Source organism: Helianthus annuus, chromosome 13 (genome assembly GCF_002127325.2).
Source record: "Helianthus annuus cultivar XRQ/B chromosome 13, HanXRQr2.0-SUNRISE, whole genome shotgun sequence".
NCBI lineage: Eukaryota > Viridiplantae > Streptophyta > Magnoliopsida > Asterales > Asteraceae > Helianthus > Helianthus annuus.
In genome coordinates, this window is record NC_035445.2 from 13,079,180 (window position 1) to 13,100,216 (window position 21,037).

The 21,037-nt window shown below is 38.7% G+C and overlaps 1 non-coding gene across 1 annotated transcript; it reads right to left on the minus strand.

The window, feature by feature from the left end:
• Nucleotides 1-274: 274 nt before the first annotated feature.
• On the minus strand, nt 275-381 carry LOC118486128. Its single transcript, XR_004877984.1, has one exon. It is a non-coding gene; the product is annotated as a small nucleolar RNA R71 (small nucleolar RNA).
• Between the last annotated feature and the right edge of the window lie 20,656 nt (nt 382-21,037).

Here is a 21,037-nt window from a genome sequence, read left to right on the forward strand (position 1 = left end):
GCCACATTTGATACAGATGCTTCAAAACTCTGCAACCTTTCATGGGCTTGCGGACGAGGATCCCCATCTACATATTACTAATTTCTTAGAAATATGTGATACCTTTCGGATCAATGGAGCATCAAATGACGCCATCCGCCTTCGAATGTTTCCATTTTCACTAAAAGACCGAGCAAAAGCTTGGCTTAACGCCCTCCCAGTTGGTTCGGTAAACACCTGGGATGAACTAGCCCAAAAATTTCTAAATAAGTATTTCCCTCCCGCTAAAACGGCTAAATTAATGACTGAAATTAATACATACTCGCAAGAGGAAGGGGAATCCTTATATGAAACTTGGGAAAGTTTCAAGGAGCTATTACGAAAGTGTCCCCATCACGGTCTTGCGGTGTGGCAACAAGTATCCACTTTCTATAATGGATTGTTGCCACATACTAGACAAACACTTGACTCTAGCTCCGGGGGACTTTTAGGTAATCGCCGCCCGCATGAAATATATAATCAAATTGAGGAAACTGCTCAAACCAATTTCCAGTGGCACACTCCCCGAGGCAATAAATCTATTGCCCCGGGCGCCTATAAGGTTGATGAAAGCACTTCTTTACAAGCCCAAATTGAGGCCCTTTCTTCTAAAATTAAAAAGTTAGAGATGACAAAAACAGTCTCGGTTATGGCTTGTGAAGGGTGTGGTGGGCCACATGAAAATTGGAGTTGTATGAAAGAAACAGATGATCAACCAGAATCGGTAAACTACATTGATAATAGACCTAGGCCGTCGGGTCCTCCAACGGGCACCTACAACCAAGGATGGCGTAACCACCCTAACCTTGGTTGCAGAGAACCCGACAATAGTAGTAACCAACAAAGCCTAAATCAACGAACAAACTTTCAACAACCAAGAAATGAGTCACAAAATTTCCCTCAACAACAAGGTGGACGAGAAAGGCTTGAAGATACTATATCTCGCCTCATCTCCGACACTAAAAAGAAAAACTCGGATAGGTTTCTACAATTAGAATCAAATTTTAGAAATCAACAAGCTAGTATACAAAACATCGAAAAACAAATAAATCAACTAGCCCAAAATTTCTCCGAGAGACCGTAAGGAGCGTTACCAAGTAATACCGAAACAAACCCAAAGGCACAAGTTCATCTCATAACGCTACGGAACCGTACCGTGGGTCCCGCGGAAGGCCCACCGCCTACTGAGGAGATCGCAACACCGCCCCAACAAGAGAAGGTTTCTCCTCCATTACCAGAGCCCACCAAGGCTCCTCCGGTTCCGTACCCCGGTAGGTTAATCCGTCAAAAGACCAATGAGCAATTCGCAAAATTCGAAAGTCTACTAAAACAATTGCATGTCAACATTCCTTTCATTGATGTCCTAACCCAAATGCCTAAATACTCAAAATTCATGAGGGACTTCCTCACTCATAAAAGGAAAATTAAATCATTTCAATTAGTTAACTTAGGCGAAGAATGCTCCGCCCTCGTACTCAATAGACTCCCCCAAAAGAAGATTGATCCCAGAAGCTTCACAATTCCTTGCTCGATTGGGGACTCCCCCATTCGAAATGCACTAGCTGACCTTGGGGCTAGCATTAACCTCATGCCCGTATCAATGTTCAAAAGACTCGGCTTAGGAAAAACGAGCCCTACATAGATGAGTATACAACTTGTTGATCGATCCGTCAAATTCCCGCAAGGTACCGCTGAAAATCTACTAGTCAAAGTCCAATTTCGTCTACCCAGCCGACTTTGTCATACTTGATATGGAAGAAGACACCGAAGTCCCCCTCATACTAGGGGGGGCCATTTCTAGCCACCGCACAAGCAGTGGTAGACATGAATGATGGAACACTCACTTTAAAATATGGGGATAAGGAAGTGAAGTTCGGGGTTGGGAAGAGAATAGAGGACGATGACCCGGTCAATTACATGAAGGTTATTGATTCGAGTTTGGATGATGCTCTCCGACGGTGCAACATGGGATGCAAAACTTCCCGCTCGGAAAACATATAACCTCACCTTGGGTCTAGCCAAGGACCCTTATAAACGTGGCGCACCACGGAGGCATTTCGCGGAACTATCCTTAGTTTAGTGTTGTCTTTTAGTTTTAATTTGCAGAAATAAAACACACTCGGGATGGTCAAGGATAGCAAGGGAAATGAGAAACATCGCCCCATGCACTAAAACAGGGCCGTCCGACGACAATCTCTCCATTACAGTAGGCTCAGCACGGGGCGTGTTCACCCAACACGGCCCCGTGCTGCACAGTCTGCAGCAAATCGCCCAGTTTAGGTAATTGGACACGGGGCCGTGTTCACTGGACACGCCCCCGTGCCCAGGCTTCTGTTACTTTTCTTAATTTTTTGTCGCTGGCACCTGAACACGGGGCCGTGCCCGGTCCCCACGGGGCCGTGTCCAGACTGCCAGTAACATAAAATTTTGCTTTTAACACCATTTTACACATTCAGTCAACCTAAAAACTTATTTTTGGGACACATTGAGGACAATGTGTAATTTAAGTGTGGGGGATGCTAAACCTTGAATTTTGCAAGTCCTAATAACAAGCCTTACATAAAACTCTATTGGAACCGCTAATCACCCCAAATTTTTTCCAAAAAAAAATTCATTTTTTTACTTGTCTAAGTTTAAGTTGGGAATTCAAGTCTTAACAAGGTTATATTTTTACAAGTTTACAACCGATAGCGTCGTGATAAAAAGAACCAACATAAGAAAATTATGAAAAGGCATGACAAACTTAGTTAAAATTTGATTATATATACTTGATCACATAAAAAACCCTTTTCCCACAAAAGTGAGTTTTGAGCCTTTAACGAGCATACAAATATATATCTTTACAGTAAATGCTCATTTTTCGTTTCTTGTGTAAATAGCCGCTTGGTTCGTACGACTCTAGAACTTGCCACAACAATACATTCCCGGTCCTTACCAACTTAAACCCGAGTAAGTAAATGATGGGGGCATTAGGACTAACCCTTTTTCATTCTACACCATTATTTTTCATTTTTTACCACCTACCCAAAATCCCCCTAGTTAACCCCTTTGAGCCTAAACCTTTTCATTTCTTAACCCAAAACAACCCTTTTTACCCACCTAAACCTTTTTATTTTTAACCCTTTTTTAGTAAACAACGTTCGGTTCTCTTATGACTTCTTAAAAAAAAATCTATATTTTTATATATTTTGATGAAACCAAATAAACAAACAAAGTTTATCAAAAATAACTTTGTTTGAATAATTCATCAAAATAAAATAAAAATATGAAAAAAAAACAATAACAAAAGTCTTTCAAACCGACGTTTGTTACGCCTTTCGCCCTTTTTACTAACCACTAACCCAACCACCCACCTTTAGCCCAAGCCTAACCCTTCACCCATAAAGTTCTCTTGATATTTACAAAGGTATATAGTTAAAAAGGAGGAGGATTGATTGCTTGGCAAGCTTATGATAGGAGTAAGTTCCATGCCACTCTCGAGTGATTCACTAAAAATACACCTTCGGCCGAGTGTTGAGTGATCCCCCGTGAGGTATGTGAACTTGTATATAAATGAGATTTTAAAAAGGTTATGTTATGCCCTAATAAGTAATTTATCTTAAGAAACGTTCTTAATAAATCATGCCGAATAGGATTGTAAATAAATAAAAATAAAACCTCAATAAAGAATCTTGGAAATCCCGACACTCTATGACAAGCCCAAAAACCTTCTCTTCTACCCATTCCATTTGGGAGTGAATAAAGCCATATTATAAAGAGTTTTGCTTGAGGACAAGCAAAGATTCAAGTGTGGGGGTATTTGATATGCACAAAATGCAACATATAAATTATATCAATTGTGGCATAAAACTAACCCTTTTTTAGTACTAATGTTGGAAAAAGTGTGCTTTTTCAGGATTAAATGAGCTCAAATTAACAAAAGAAGCAAAAAGACAGCAAAATCTAACAAAAATACAAGAAAAGGAACAAAAGTGGAATGCCCGACCCCTCGACAGCATCTTCCCAAGCAAAACTAAGAAAACAGAAGACTGAACACGCTGAGCACGGGGCCGTGCCCAAGTAGCAGCATAAAAGACAAACCTTTAGAAGCTTCTACTGCTCACCACGGGGCCGTGCCCAACGGACATGGGGGCATGGTCAACTTCCTGCAGGCGCATTTATTGTAATTGCGAATTACAATTAATGAAGAGAGAGACGAGGATGGACACGGGGCCGTGCCCGAGCTTCTGTTCAGCCTATAAATAGGAGTGTTTGGAGCCATTTCAACTCATCCCTTGGCACACCACTTCTCTCACACTTCACCCACCACCCACCACCACCATAACACCATCATCCACCACCATCATCCATTGTCCATCATAGAGTGTGTGAGTCGTCTCGGGATCCAAGATTGATTGTAAGAGTTCTTGACAATCAAAGGCCATGTTTGCCTAAGTCTCTTACATCACTTGGTGAAGACAAGTGTTTAGTGTAATACTTTTTATTTTTAATCTTTTGCACTTTTTAATTGGTTTTGTATTAATGACTTTAAGTACTAGTTTCTTATGTTGAAGGTGATTCTTCCTTATCGTTTGTCCATGGTGTCTTGGCATTATTTTACTGTATATATAGAATAAAAGATTTTCACCATTCATATCTCCACGGTCTATATGGAGGTATGTTGGCTACCTGGTCGGGGGTTAAGGGAACAGTTTGGTAAGAGTCTTGCCATTGTTCAGTGTATAGATCCTGCAAAGGACCTGGGTCAAATTTAGTAGGACCTCCTTCAATACCCAAAGGTATTGGATGACGGGGGTCCAAACTCTTTGATCCCCTCATAAGTTAAACTACTATTAAAACTTTAACCCAGCTACTTAGGACTGTATCCCTGCTGACTCAGACTACTTAGCTGAGGGTAACGTCGCCTTCAAAAGAGGGGCCTACCACATTATGCATTAATAACTTAATTAATTATCTTTCAATAATCCTACCCTTTAGGATTGTATCCTTGCTGACTCAAACTACTGGGTTGAGGGGAACGTCACCTTCAAAAGAGGGGCCTACTACAATAACTATGATAATCTCTTAAATAAGTGCAAAAGTGCGAAAATAATCAAAGGTTACACTAACACACGAGTCGGATCCAAGTGATTCATCTTGTCTATCTGTTTTTATTTTTATTTTATTTTCAGCATTTTAGTTAGTTTTATTTTCTTAGTTTAAAAATCTTTTTCTAACATTTTGATTTGATTAGACGTTGAGGATAAACCGGTACTAAAAGCTCTTGTGTCCTTGGACGACCTTGGTATCTTACCAACACTATACTACATCCACGATGGGTGCACTTGCCCATATGTGTGTTTAGTGTTAGTAAATATCGTGTTTTATAAATTTAAAACTTGGCTAAAAAGTGTAAAAGGGCTTAAAATACATACTTGAAAATATAACACACTTCACGTACATAAGGTGCATGGGTGAGTCTTTGCTTAACGATTCTAAAGGCTTCTTCTTGTTTGGGTCCCCATTCAAATTTAACAGATTTACAGGTTAACTTAGTTAAAGGAATGGCTATTATAGAGAAATCTCGAATAAATCTTCTATAATAACCGAATAATCCTAAGAAACTTCTAACCTCGGTAGGCGACTCAGGGGTTTTACATTTGGTAATTGCCTCGATCTTTGTTGGATCCACATGGATTCCTTCATGATTAACTAAATGTCCAAGAAATTGTACTTGCTCTAACCAAAACTCGCACTTTGAAAACTTAGCATAAAGCTTTTCCTTTCTTAATAAACTTAAAAGTGCGTGCAAATGCTTTGCATGTTCGTCTTACTTTTAGAGTAAATTAGAATATCATCTATAAAGACAATTATGAATTTATCCAAATATGGCTTACATATTCGGTTCATCATGTCCATAAATGCGGCTGGGGCATTGGTTAAACCAAATGGCATGACAGTAAATTCATAATGACCATACCTTGTTCTGAATGTGGTTTTAGGAATGTCCTCTTCCTGTACCTTTAATTGATGATATCCTGATCTTAAATCGATTTTAGAGAAAAATCGAGCTCCTTGAAGTTGATCGAACAGATCATCGATCCTCGGTAATGGATACCGATTCTTAATCGTGACTTTGTTCAATTCACGGTAGTCAATGCACATACGCATTGATCCGTCCTTCTTTTTGACAAATAAAATCGGTGTTCCCCATGGTGATGAGCTTGGTTGTATGAATCCTTTCTCCAATAATTTATCTAATTGTCTCTTTAGTTCTTGCATTTCAAAGGGTGCCAAACGGTAAGGTGCTTTGGCAATCGGTGCTGTCCCTGGTAGCAGATGGATTCTGAATTCGACTTCCCTGTCTGGCGGTAGTCCTGACAATTCCTCTGGAAAGACATCTGAAAACTGGGACACTACTGGGATGTCTTTGAATTATTTTCCTTTAGTGTTAGTGATTATAGAAATCAAATACACTATAGACCCTTTTCTTATATAACTTGCAGTTTTCATCACAGAGATGAATTTTGTGGGTCTAGATGGCTTATCTCCTTTAATTGTGATCTTTTCACCCCTTGGTGAATTTATTTGAATTGACTTTTGATCACATAAAATACTGGCTTTATTGGCTATTAACCAATCCATTCCTAACACGACATCAAATTCTGCCAGATTCATTGGATAAAGGTTTGCAATAAATTTTTGATTAAAAATTTCTATTCGTGCTCCCTGCAAGATTTCACCAATTCTAACGGTTTCTCCATTTGCGGTCTCTACTAGACATTCTTGTGGTAGTTTAGTTAATGATTGATTCAGAAGTTTGCAAAATGAAGTATTAATAAAACTTTGGTTTGCACCAGAGTCAAATAATACTTTAGCAAAAATATCATTAACTAAAAACGTACCAGCTATGACGTCCGGAATTATCTTGGCTTCGTTTGCAGTTAGAACAAATGCTCTAGCATTTTTAGGATTCTTGTTGTTTGCGGGTGGAGCCGATTTTGGACAGTTTGGCTTGATGTGACCTTTTTCTCCACAGTTGGTTTCCTTCTGCAGGTTCCCTCTTTATGTCCTGGTGTTTTGCAGAAATTGCAGTAAGTAAAGCATCTTCCTGAATGCTTCTTTCTGCAGGCTTTGTAGTATGGCGCAGAGGTAGAACCTACATTCCTACGGTTGGAATTCCCAGAACGGAATTCTTGAGTAAGCCTTTTGGATAGGTTTCTCCTCTGGTCTTCTTCTCTAGTTCGCACTAGTTCACCAGTCAAGGTATTGGCTAGTTCTACAACTTCTTCTATGGTTTGGGGTCTAGCTGCCTTAACTACATGTCTAATCTCTCCAATTAATCCCCAGATATAACGGGAGATTAACACTGGCTCAGGTGATGCAAGGGTCGGTACTATTCAAGCATATTCAAAGAAGGTGGTAGTATAACCCATTACTATCTACACCAGTCATCCTGAGGTTCAGAAACTTATTTGCTATCTGTTCCTTTTCATTGGGAGGCGCAGATGTGACACCTGTGTCACTTCAACCATCAAACAAATGCTAAACCAATGAAATATTGTATTTCATACTTGGGATTTGTAAAAATATGTGTATCATTTGCACACATCAACTCTTGTTCGATTTTAAGCTTTAAATCGCTTTCTGGAGGGTTATACGCGCTCTGATGCGTAAAAATAACCAGTTTAATCCAACGAACACTCTGGAATAGTGACATAGGCTTAACATACCTTAAATAACCTATACCTAACTTAGAGATAAGTTTTGAAGGCTTTGGTATGACAAAAACAAGTTTATTCGCTTACAGGGACTAAACTTGACAAACTGCGAAAGTATGACAATTCGTACTAAAACAGACATTCCGGAACATGACCATAAGTTAAACACACCTTAAATATCCTTTACAAAGCTTAGAAATAGGCTTTGAGGTGTTCGGTGTGCTAAAATAAACTTTTGGATCATTCAGGGACTAAAAGCGTCAAAAAGTGCACAAGTTTGCACATTCGCGCATAACTTACGTTCTGAATACATCCGGACATCCAAAAATTTATGTAAGCACTAAAATAATTTATGTTAGTGTTTGGCATAAGAAAAATCCATTCGTCGCGTCATTTGGATCGTTTTTCGCACTTATGCGCATTCCGTCGTAATTAACCGAACATCGCGATCGTACGGCCAAACGAACCAACATCCGACATATTTTTGAGCATGTTTCATGTCCACAATGTTTAGGCATCATTTTAGGGCCTTAAAGTTGGCTTTATGGGCCTTAGAAGTGTCGGAAATGGCTTAAACATGCAACAGGGACCAAAACTGCCATTTCTGAAAGTATGTGCAGATCAGACGTGCCCAGGCGGCCCGCCTGAGTTTTGTCTGATCCTGACGCGGGCCGCATGGCCCCTACAGTTGCAGAAACTTTGTTTTCTTGCAAAACTTGGCCTTTCAAACACTCCAAAGGGCAATGCCCTTTCACAATCAGTAGAGTTAAGGTCATTTTAAGCCACCACAACATCTTGACAAGTGTACGCATAAGATCGTGGCACGATATTCAAGAAACGATCCTAACGGCTTTACTTTTCCTATAAATACCCCCCCACCATTTGTGTTAAAACCCACAAAACTGATCAAAGAGCTCTAAGTTGATGCTATTGCTTCATACCTGAGCTCCTGTATCAAGTTAAGCTTTCGGGGACCCTTCGTAAGTGTTCTTCATAACGTGAGCGTGATCACGATGGTTATAGTCCCTAGTGACTACACCTACTGATCACCACGTTATCTAGGCTCAGTGACGAGTCGTAGTTTCGGCCAAAATGAGCCTTTCTTGTGTATTTTGTAACCAAACTACTCGTGAGTATCAAAACCGTTTGTTTTGATACCAAACCTGTTTTCTAAACTTAGTTAAGCATGTTCTAACATGCTTAGCTCGTCACTCTTAGTTTAGTGTTTATTTAGGGTCGTAAGGTAAGCGATCTAAACAATCGCTTATACTTTCGAACCCGACCCATTTGGTCGATCATTAAGATCCGACCAAACACTTTAGGTGACCATAGTTGTATAGGGAATAACCTTCCGAGGTTATACCTTATGGTCACAATATTAGGCGTTCCAAACGCGTTCTACGCGAACGACGCGTTAAGGTAGCATAAGCTACCTAAACGGGTCGTAATAGGTCATAAGCACTTAGGTTAGGTTTCATTTTAGTATGTAGGCTTTGTTAAACCATATTACACGAGTCTCCATACTCGTTTGGTTTATGAACCCGCATACTATCCGATCCTCCGATTTAGGTCCGGTATATTAACATAGTTACCTATATTAGGTGCTGTTGATACCGTGATCTCTAGCGTTATTTGGTTTTTGTACAAGAACTTCAAAGCAAACTCAGGTGAGTACATAGTCCCCTCTTTTACTGTTTTCAACTGTTTTGGGGTGAAGCATGTGTACATATCTGTTATTTTCATGATTTCAAAGTATAATTGATTATACATGTTAGTACTTATCTGTTGACAAACTAAATGACTATCTATGGTTTAAACACTGATTTTTCACAGATTATGAAATTAATTGTTGGAATAGTACTTATTTTTGTTCACCAGACCGATTGGTAGTATGATATAGCGCTATAGGATTTGACACCCCATTCCTGTTGTCATGGAATGTCTGAAACCAATTTGTTTCTCCATCCAAATAGGGATTGCCTTTGTGGTATCCTTATAGTCTCAAAGGTGTAGTTTGATGCAGTAGGTCTGAATGAATTCATAAATCACTCCTTTAAAGTATATTTTGATATACTCCCAAAAAGTATAGTTTGATATACTCTCATGTGTGGTATTGTACAGAACCAACATATGCATTTTATCAACAAACCAAAACATATTTTTAATATGTTATTTACAAATCCAAAGTATACTTTTAATATGCTACTATAAGGTTATTCGTTTAACCTTACATTATTTTTACAAAGCATAACTTTTGATTTATTCAAACACTTGGTTTTGTACATTTTCACTTGTGGTTTAAGAAATCTCATTTTACTTACCATACATACCTTTTGTTTATACATTACATGGTTTACATTTAATTTGAGTTATACAATAACATTGGACTATTGGTTTAAACAAAAACGTTCTATATTGGTGGTTTGGTTTGCGTAAGTAACTTAAGTAACGAGGCGTGTGTAATATGATACAAGCATGGTGGATACGCCGCTGGTACTTCCTATATATATGTGGTTGTATGGTATTACATATCGTAGCGTTATTTGAATCATTTCAATTTAAGTCATATAACATCTTATACAAATAACATACTTTTCATAAGACATTGTTTTACAACAACTTATCTTATAGAAACTCATTTTTCATGGTTATTCATTTAACCATACATTATTCCCTTATTTATACATATCATCTGATCTTATCGTTTTTCAAATGATTTACAAGACAAAGCAAATTACAAGGTTCATGACTGAACATTTTCTTAAACATAAGTCATGAATTCTATTTTCACAAAACCTATGTATCTCACAGGCATTTTTATACTGACGTACCTATTTTCACATGTGTTTCAGGATATGATGCATAGGACTTATCAAGACATACTTAGGCGGACCTGCGCTTTAGTGACTTAATACGAGACAAGAACTAGTTAATTTATGTTATGTACTCTTTGGTTCTTGATTAAAACAATGTACACTTTCATGTTTGATTAATAAAACAAAACTTCAATTGCCATGGATTTGAAACAATTAATTCTGTTACAACACTCCCCGACATTTCCGCCACGTTTTGTATGTTCTACGTGGTCGGGGTGTGACAGAAAAGTTGGTATCAGAGCCAATGGTTATAAGGAATTAGGTTATTAGTAATGCTTTGACCTAGTCTATAACCTTCCTAGGACCCTAACACAAGTTTCCTCGTGTTTAGTTTTAAAACAATACCGTCACTTATTCTTAGGTGACAACCACAATAATAACATAAATTTCTATCCCGCTTTGAAATCTAATCATCTGTTCTAGGATGATTTATTATATGGTTTTGAACCCTTTAAGTTTTCAAAATCCCGTCAAAGTTGGTCTAAATAATGTGAACACGTGCAATCTGGAAGAGTGGATGCCTGTACTCTGAGTTTTCTGTCTAAGGCTAGAGTGTTCGTACAAATCCACATAATCGGACCAGTCACTCTTACCTGGGAACTCTTGGGGTGAGTGTCCACTTATAGGCGAGCATGTCTTCGCGATACATTATTTTTGACCTATTTACTTTGATTAATCACCAGGGTCGTTTGTTGCTTTGTAGTAACAAACAAATGACCACTATCCTTGCTTTCATCAGATTTGTTTCATCTCATTCTTTTCGTCTAATTCTCTCACTCGTTTCCTCTCATGTTTCCTCTTTTAGGATGCCTCCTCGACGCGACAATCAAATAGCGAATGCCGAACTGGTGGAAATCATCGCGCAGCAAATGGCTGCTGCCTTCCCAAATCTTTATGCTCAAATGACTCAAGCCATCAACAACAACAATGCTCCATGCAATTTCAAGAATTTTAACTCGGCTAAACCGCTCAAGTTTAGTGGTTCTGAGGGAGCAACTGGGCTTCTTCAATGGTTCGAGAGCATTGAGAATACTTTCCGTCACGTTCAGTGTCCTGAAAATCGCAAGGTCGAGTTTTCTTCAAGTGTGTTTCAGAAAAGGGCACTTACGTGGTGGAACGGGGTTATGAGAGACCGCGGTGCTGAGGTTGCATTAGCAAAGACTTGGGCCGAGCTTAGGGCTCTTATGATGAAGGAATTCTGTCCTCGTCATGAGCTAAGGGCTCTAGAAAGGGAATTTGATGATTTGAAGCAAGACAGTGGGGAACATCGAGCCTATACTGACCGCTATGAGGAATTGAGCTTGTTATGCCCTGCTATGGTTACGCCTCTGGATAAGGCGATTGAGAAATACATAGATGGTCTTCCTGACGTAGTTCAGGATATCGTTACTGGCAGCAACCCTACTACTGTCAGACAAGCCATTGAATTGGCTGGCACTCTGACTGAATCGGAAGGGCAAGCTGTTTCGGAAGGGCGACTTAAGACCATCCGACAAGACTGCTCATGTGGAACCAAAGGAAGAAAATGCTGAGGTGTCCAAGAAGAAGAAGCGCAAAGTCTCTCAAAGCTACGCTGTAACTGCTCAAGACAAACAGGTTGCACCAAACCAGCCAGCACAACCTCGTAAAAGACCAAACTATGTTGGTACCTCACCTTTGTGCAACAAGTGCAACCGTCATCATCTAGAGCAAGAGAAGTGTCACAAATGTACCCACTATGGGCGGTTGGGACATTTGATCAATGTTTGTCGTTATGCAAATCAAGCTGCTGCAAACCCTGCTGCTGTTCAAGCACGGTTCCCTCCAGGGTCATGTTATAACTGTGGTGACCTTACCCACTACAGGAACAATTGCCCAAGGCTTGTTAACAAACCTCCAGCGCGTGGACGAGTGTTCAACATCAATGAGGCAAACATGAAAAATGATGCAGCAGTGAACAATTAGTGTTTTGTATTTCCTTGGTTGTTATCTTATGACACTTCAAGACAATTCCGTTGTTGCATAAATAAAGATTTGTTGTTTTTATTTCTGCAAAATTTATGCGTTTGTGTGAATGCTTGATGAAACCTTATGATGTCAACCCAAAGACAAACTACTCGTATGGTTCTGTCATATTATTATCACTTGTGATCTCCCCAAGAACCTTAAACTCTCGTTTCTTTTAAGAAACAAAGCTAAACTCTTATTGAGAATCCTTCTATCTTTATAGATAGATCTTTAAAAATCATTAAAGTGCCAAATGCAATCCATGGATTGGATTCCTAGTGTGCTTTAAATATCCATACCTAAAGGTAACAAAATAAAGAATCAAGTTAACTAAATTTGTGCTTATGTGCTTTCTTACATGTTTTATCGTTGTATGTGATCCATCCAAATCCTCATAGAATCTTTCATATCTCATACGAGAGATTCATAATAGGATATCCAAAGATACTATCTTAAACCCTTAATGGACTTCAACATTGTAGTTTAGTCCCTCGGGTTATAAAGTATTATTCTATAATTGGACCTCTTGAATGGTCTGGTTAAACAGATTGATTTTGAAAATATGATTAGAAATATCATGTGATGATGTAACTAAAAAGGATCCCATAAGTGGTCTGTTTAAAGAGATCGTACGACGGTCTAGTTAAGAAGATCATGTGTTGATCTAGTTTAAAAAGATCGTTCGTCGATCTAATTAAAAGGATCCTTTGGTGGTCTAGTCGAGTAGCTTCATGTTTATTCACGTAATTATTCCTACCCATTATGAAATGAACTGTGCGGACTGTGCAAGGAATTACGTAATTATGGAGGCCTACATAATTATGGAATTCAGTGCAAAGGAGCCACATGAAGCTTCGTCATGTGTTAAGACCTAATGACAAGAATAATGATACGGGAGAAGTCTTGGACCTGACCAATGTCATTTATTCTCACACTCCCCCAATTCTGATCTCAATCACACACCAAGTTTCCTATGATAAGCCTTCATAAGAAACGTTCTTCTGTCCTTAGTCAAGGAATTCACTTTGAGGGTTAACAAATTCGCTAAGAGTCCTAACATGGCCCAGAGTTTCACTTAAGGGTTCAATGGATCTATTAGAAGGCGAAACCGTCACAGCTGTCCTCACAAGTTTCCTCTAGAATTAAATTTCGGGACGAAATTTCCTAAAGTAGGGGAGACTGTGACACCTGTGTCACTTCAACCATCAAACAAATGCCAAACCAATGAAATATTGTATTTCATACTTGGGATTTGTAAAAATATGTGTATCATTTGCACACATCAACTCTTGTTCGATTTTAAGCTTCAAATCGCTTTCTGGAGGGTTATACGCGCTCTGATGCGTAAAAATAACCAGTTTAATCCAACGAACACTCCGGAATAGTGACATAGGCATAACATACCTTAAATAACCTATGCCTAACTTAGAGATAAGTTTTGAAGGCTTTGGTATGACAAAAACAAGTTTATTCGCTTACAGGGACTAAACTTGACAAACTGCGAAAGTATGACAATTCGTACTAAAACAGACATTCCGGAACATGACCATAAGTTAAACACACCTTAAATATCCTTTACAAAGCTTAGAAATAGGCTTTGAGGTGTTCGGTGTGCTAAAATAAACTTTTGGATCATTCAGGGACTAAAAGCGTCAAAAAGTGCACAAGTTTGCACTTTCGCGCATAACTTACGTTCTGAATACATCCGGACATCCAAAAATTTATGTAAGCACTAAAATAATTTATTTTAGTGTTTGGCATAAGAAAAATCCATTCGTCGCGTCATTTGGATCGTTTTTCGCACTTATGCGCATTCCGTCGTAATTAACCGAACATCGCGATCGTACGGCCAAACGAACCAACATCCGACATATTTTTGAGCATGTTTCATGTCCACAATGTTTAGGCATCATTTTAGGGCCTTAAAGTTGGCTTTATGGGCCTTAGAAGTGTCGGAAATGGCTTAAACATGCAACAGGGACCAAAACTGCCATTTCTGAAAGTATGTGCAGATCAGACATGCCCAGGCGGCCCGCCTGAGTTTTGTCTGATCCTGACGCGGGCCGCATGGCCCCTACAGTTGCAGAAACTTTGTTTTCTTGCAAAACTTGGCCTTTCAAACACTCCAAAGGGCAATGCCCTTTCACAATCAGTAGAGTTAAGGTCATTTTAAGCCACCACAACATCTTGACAAGTGTACGCATAAGATCGTGGCACGATATTCAAGAAACGATCCTAACGGCTTTACTTTTCCTATAAATACCCCCCCATTTGTGTTAAAACCCACAAAACTGATCAAAGAGCTCTAAGTTGATGCTATTGCTTCATACCTGAGCTCCTGGATCAAGTTTAGCTTTCGGGGACCCTTCGTAAGTGTTCTTTCGTTTTTTTAATCGCTTTCTAGTCCGAAAGTCAAAGTTTTCTTTGACTTTCTGTGTTGACCAGCCTATGGTCAACACGAAGTTCGTTGGAACTTCATAACGTGAGCGTGATCACGATGGTGATAGTCCCTAGTGACTACACCTACTGATCACCACGTTATCTAGGCTCAGTGACGAGTCGTAGTTTCGGCCAAAATTGTCACACCCCGACCACGTAAAACAACAAAACGTGGCGGAAACGTCGGGGAGTGTTGTAACAGAATCATTGTTTCACAACCATGGATTAAACAAATTTCGTTTTATTGAATTAAATGAGTTACAATGTCTTAACAATAAAGAAACATAACAAAAATTAACTAGTCTTGCATCTTTTAATGTCACTAAGGCCTCGTCCAATCCTATGTGAGCATGCATCAATATCATCATCAAATATCATTAACTATCGTACCTGAAACACATGTGAAAATACATCAGCATAAAAATGCCGGCGAGTACATAGGTTTTGTGAAAATAGGATTCATGACTTATGTTTACAAAAATGTTTAATGAAAACTTGTCATGAATCCAGTTTAAGTGTTTGCTTTTATAAAATGCTTGAAAATCGATGATAGATATGTATAGTTAAAAAGAATGATGTAAGGTTAAATGAATAACCAAGTAAAAATGAGTTTGTATAAAACAAACTGTTTTGTAAAACAATGTCTTGTGAAAAATATGTTATTTGTGTAAAAATGTATAAATCCAAATGAATGATTTAAATAACGCTACGCCATGTAATATAATACAAGCACTTATATATAGGAAGTACCAGCGGCGTATCCACCATGCTTGTATCACATTACACACGTCTCGTTACTCAAATCACTTACCCACATAAACTACCAATGTAAATTGCCCATGTCTAAACCGTTGTCAAATGTTAATCAAGTAATGTGTAAACATGATGTCATGTATGGCAAGTGAAATATGTAACAACCAAACCATAGGTAAGAATGCACAAACAATGTACTAAGTATGCGACGGATGGACATACATAGCATGATACCAAGCATAAAATGTCTTGTAAAACGATGTACTAAGTATGCACACAATGGGCATATATAGCATGTGATGTAAAATGTACTAAGTATGATGAACATACATAGCATGAAATGTTATGTAAAACGATGTACTAAGTATGTACACAATGGGCATACATAGCATGTGATGTAAAATGTACTAAGTATGATGAACATACATAGCATGAAATGTTATGTAAAACGATGTACTAAGTATGCACACAATGGACATACATAGCAAAAACTTAATGAAATAATGTACTAATAATGTACTAATGAACATAGTAAGTATACGATGTGAAAACACGAAAAACATGAAAGTAACAAGTAGGCACATGTGTTTCACCCCAAAATGTTTGGAAAACAGTAAAAGAGGGGACTATGTACTCACTTGAGGGTGCTTAGAAGTCTTGAACAACAACCAAGCAAAGCTAGAGGGATCACGGAAATCAAACGGCACCCTATATAGATAACTACATAAATAACCGGACCTAAATCGGGAGATTGGATAGTATGAGGTTTCGTAAACCAAATGAGTATGGGAACTCACATGATATGGTTTAACAAAGCCTACATACTAAAATGAAACCTAACCTAAGTGCTTTTGACCCGTTACGACCCGTTTATGTAGCTTATGCCACTTTAACGCGTCGTTCGCGTAAAACGCGTTCGGACCGCCTAACTAGTCCTATGACAAGTAGAATATGCCTTAACATGTCTAATATAGTTTCCTAATCAGTTTAGATGTCAAAATTTAGGTCACATATGCTTAAAACGAATTTATGCATAAAAAGGGTATTTTGGTAATTTACCTAAGGCATATAAACTACCTATCATACAACTACTTAAACGACGGGACCATAAGGTATAACCTCGGAAGCTTATTCCCTATACAACTCTGGTCACCTAATGTGTTTGGTCGGACCCTAGTGGTCGACCAAATGGGTCGGGTTCGAAAGTATAAGCGATTGTTTAGATCGCTTACCTTTACGACCCTAGAGAAGCATAAATCTAAAAGCGACGAGCTAAACATGCTAGAACATGTTTAGTAAAGTTAGAAAACAGGTTTGGTATTAAAACAAACGGCTTTAATACTCTAGAGTAGTTTGGTTACAAAATACGTGAGAAAACGCATTTTGGCCGAAACTACGACTCGTCACTGAGCCTAGAGAACGTGGAAATCAGTAGGTATAGTCACTATGGACTATAACCATCGTGATTACGCTCACGTTATGAAGTTCAAACGAACTTTGCATTGACCATAAACTGGTCAACGCAGAAAGTCAAGCGCAGTTTGACTTTAACGCTAAAACGAATGAAAAACGCGAAAGAATACTTACAGAAGGTCCCTGCAAGCACTTGATCCGATTTACTCTTAGGTATGAAGCATAAACTTCAACTTAGAGAGCCAGAATCAGATCAAGTGTGAGTTGGAGGAATGAATGAGGGTGGGTATTTATAGGAATTCAAGAGCCATTAAGATCGTTTCTCGAAGATTGAGCTTCGATCTAAGCCGTACAAGTGGGCACATGGTATTTGGATACCATGGGCACTTAAAAACCATAAAAAATAGCCCATAGATTGATGAAAAACAATTAGCAAAGGTGTGGAACAGCTGGAACAAGCTGGAAACCAATTCTGCTGATCTGAGACATGCTTACGGACCGTAAGCAAAGGTCCATACGAACCGTAAGGACCTTGCAGGTCAGCAACTTTCAAAATTGGCAGTTTTGGTCCCTGCAGCCCCAAAACTTGGTATTTGATGCATTTTTAACACGTTTAAGCCCCGTTAACCCCATTTCAAAGCTCTAAAATGAAGTTAAAGTATAGGGAACTTAAAATGTGCTCAAAAATATCTTGGATGTCTGTTCGTTTGGTCGTACGGTTGCGTTGTTCGGTTAATTACGACGGAATGCGCATAAACGCGAAAAACGATCCAAATTGCGCGACGAATGGATTTTTCTTATGCCAAACACTAAAATAAAATATTTTAATGCTTAGATAAATTTTTGGAAGTCCGGAAGTATTCAGAACGTAAACTATGCGCGAAAATGCAAACTTATGCACTTTTTGACGCTTTTAGTCCCTGAATGAGTATAAAGTTTATTTTTGCGCACCAAACACCTCAAAGCCTATTTCTAAGCTATGTAAAGGATATTTAGGGCATATTTAACTTATGATCAAGTTCCGGAAGGTCTGTTACAGTACAAATTGACATACTTTCGCAGTTTGTCGAATTTAGTCCCTGTAAGCGAATAAACTTGATTTCGGCATACCAAACCATCCAAAACTTATTTCTAAGTTATGTAAGGGTTATTTAAGGTATGTTAAGCCTATTTCACTATTCCAAAGTGTTTGTTGCATTGAACTGGTTATATTTACGCATCAGATCGCGTATAACCTTCCAGAAAGCGATTTAAGGCCCGAAATCGAACAAGAATCAATATGTGCAAACGATACACATATTTATACAAATCCCAAGTATGAAATACAATATTTCATTGGTTTGGTATTTGTTTGATGGTTGAAGTGACACAGGTGTCACAGTTTCCCCTACTTCAGGAAATTTCGTCCCGAAATTTATTTAGAGGAAACTTGTGAGGGCTTGAAACATGAAGTTGAAAAGATCAAACGAGTAATCCTGTGGTGATTTATCTAGAATTCAATAGAGTCCCTTTAACTAGGTCACGAAAGGATCTTTTAACTAGATTAACAAACAATCTCTTGAACTTAGACCACCCGAGGGCCTCTTTAACTATATCAACACATGATATATTTAACTAGATTGTCGAACCAATCTCTTTAACTAGATCAACAAATGATCTCTTTAACTAGACCACCAGAGGGCCTCTTTAACTATATCAACACCTGATATATTTAACTAGATTGTCGAACCAATCTCTTTAACTAGATCAACAAATGATCTCTTTAACTAGACCACCAGAGGGACTCTTTAACTATATCAACGCATGATATCTTTAACTAGATTGCCGAACCAATCTCTTTAACTAGATCAACGAAGGATCTCTTTAACTAGACCACCAGAGGGCCTCTTTAACTATATCAACGCATGATATCTTTAACTAGATTGCCGAACAAATCTCTTTAACTAGATCAACGAATGATCTCTTTAACTAGACCACCAGAGGGCCTCTTTAACTATATCAACGCATGATATCTTTAACTAGATTGCCGAACCAATCTCTTTAACTAGATCAACGAATGATCTCTTTAACTAAACTACCCAAGAGGAATCTTTAATTACATCAGTACATGATGTCTTTAAATATTGGAATAGTACTTTATAATCCAAGGGTTTTAACTATAACGTTGAAGCCCATTAAGGATTGAGGTAGTACCTTTTGATATCCTACTATGAATCCCTTATACGAAGATATGGAAGATTCTACGAGGATTTGGATAATAAAATTTGGATCACACCAAGAACATAAAGGGAGAACATAAGCACATAATCACAAAATTGTTAAGTTTGACTTTTAATTTGTTATCTTTGGACGCAGATACTTAAAGTACACCAGGAATCCAATTCGTGGATTTCATTTGGCACTTTAATCATTTTCAAGAATCTATCTATAGAGATAGAATGATCTACCAAAAATTCGATTTCGTTTTCAATAAAAAGAAATATTCGAAATAAGGTACGAAAATTTTAGGATATACGGAAATACCCTTGGGTACCCTATTAAGAATTTATAGTGGTATTTTGGGTATCCGTACAGAGTTGTAACTTGCGCCTTGTACTTCATTTCCTTGGGAGAAACGAGTACTTAGAGTTTTCGTGGGAAAACGCAAGAGATTATAAAATAGAAAGATTTTGGGGGTAGTATGTTCTTCAAGGAATACGGCCCCTTGATTGTCGGTATTTGTAGGGGATACGTTGTTTATACATGCCATCACATTTGTACATTGCAATGTAAAATAAAAAGATTTTATTTATAAACAACAACAATTGTTTCATGGACCTTGACAATAAAAGAAAATAATACATAATGCTTGATTATTTCTATACAATATTGTCTTCTAGTCGGTCCGATGCTCATCCTTGCGCTGGATTCGCATTAGCAATCTTTGGGCAATTTCTTCGGAAATGGCCCATTTCGCCACAGTTGAAGCAAGAACCTGGGGGAAAACGAGCTTGAGCAGGATTTACTTGAGGTTGGTTTGGACCACCTTGTCTTGGGGTAAATCGACAAGCATTTGCCAGGTGACCGAGTCGCCCACATGATGCATACAAACGACACTGTAGGTGAGCTAAGTGGTGTGCATTACATTTGTTGCATATCGGTGCAGTACCGGCATAAGGTTTCCTCGCAGGAGGTGGAGCTGGTTGGTTAAGGGTATTTTGGTTGGGTTGTGCAGCAATTGCACAATTTTGCGAAGCCTTACGCTTCTTAGAGGGTTCGGTTTTGCTTTCCTTGGTTTCCTCCTGAACATTAGCTGCTTGTTTCTTGTCACCTTTCTGGAAAAGTTTGCGCTTTCTGATCTGAGATTCGGTTAGGGTAGCAGATAATTCAATGGCCTGTCTAACTGTGGTAGGATTACTACCAGTAACAATGTCCTGAACTGGGTCAGGGAGACCATCAATGTATTTCTCGATCGCCTTATCCAAAGGCGTAACCATGGAAGGACACAACAGGCTCAGCTCCTCATAACGATCCGTGTAGGCTCGATGCTCACCGCTATCTTGCTTAAGATCGTCGAATTCCCTTTCCAAGGCCCTGATCTCGTGACGAGGACAAAATTCCTTCATCATCAGAGCTCGAAGCTCTTCCCACATTTGAGCCAGTGCCACATCGGCACCCCTATCTCTCATTACACCATTCCACCATGTCAAAGCCCGCTTTTCAAAGACACTAGATGCGAAATCTACCTTTCGCTCATTTGGGCATTGAACATGTCTGAAGGTGTTCTCTAGACTCTCGAACCATTGCAGAAGTGCATTCGCTCCTTGAGACCCAGAAAACTTTGATGGCTTAGCTGAGTTGAATGTCTTGAAG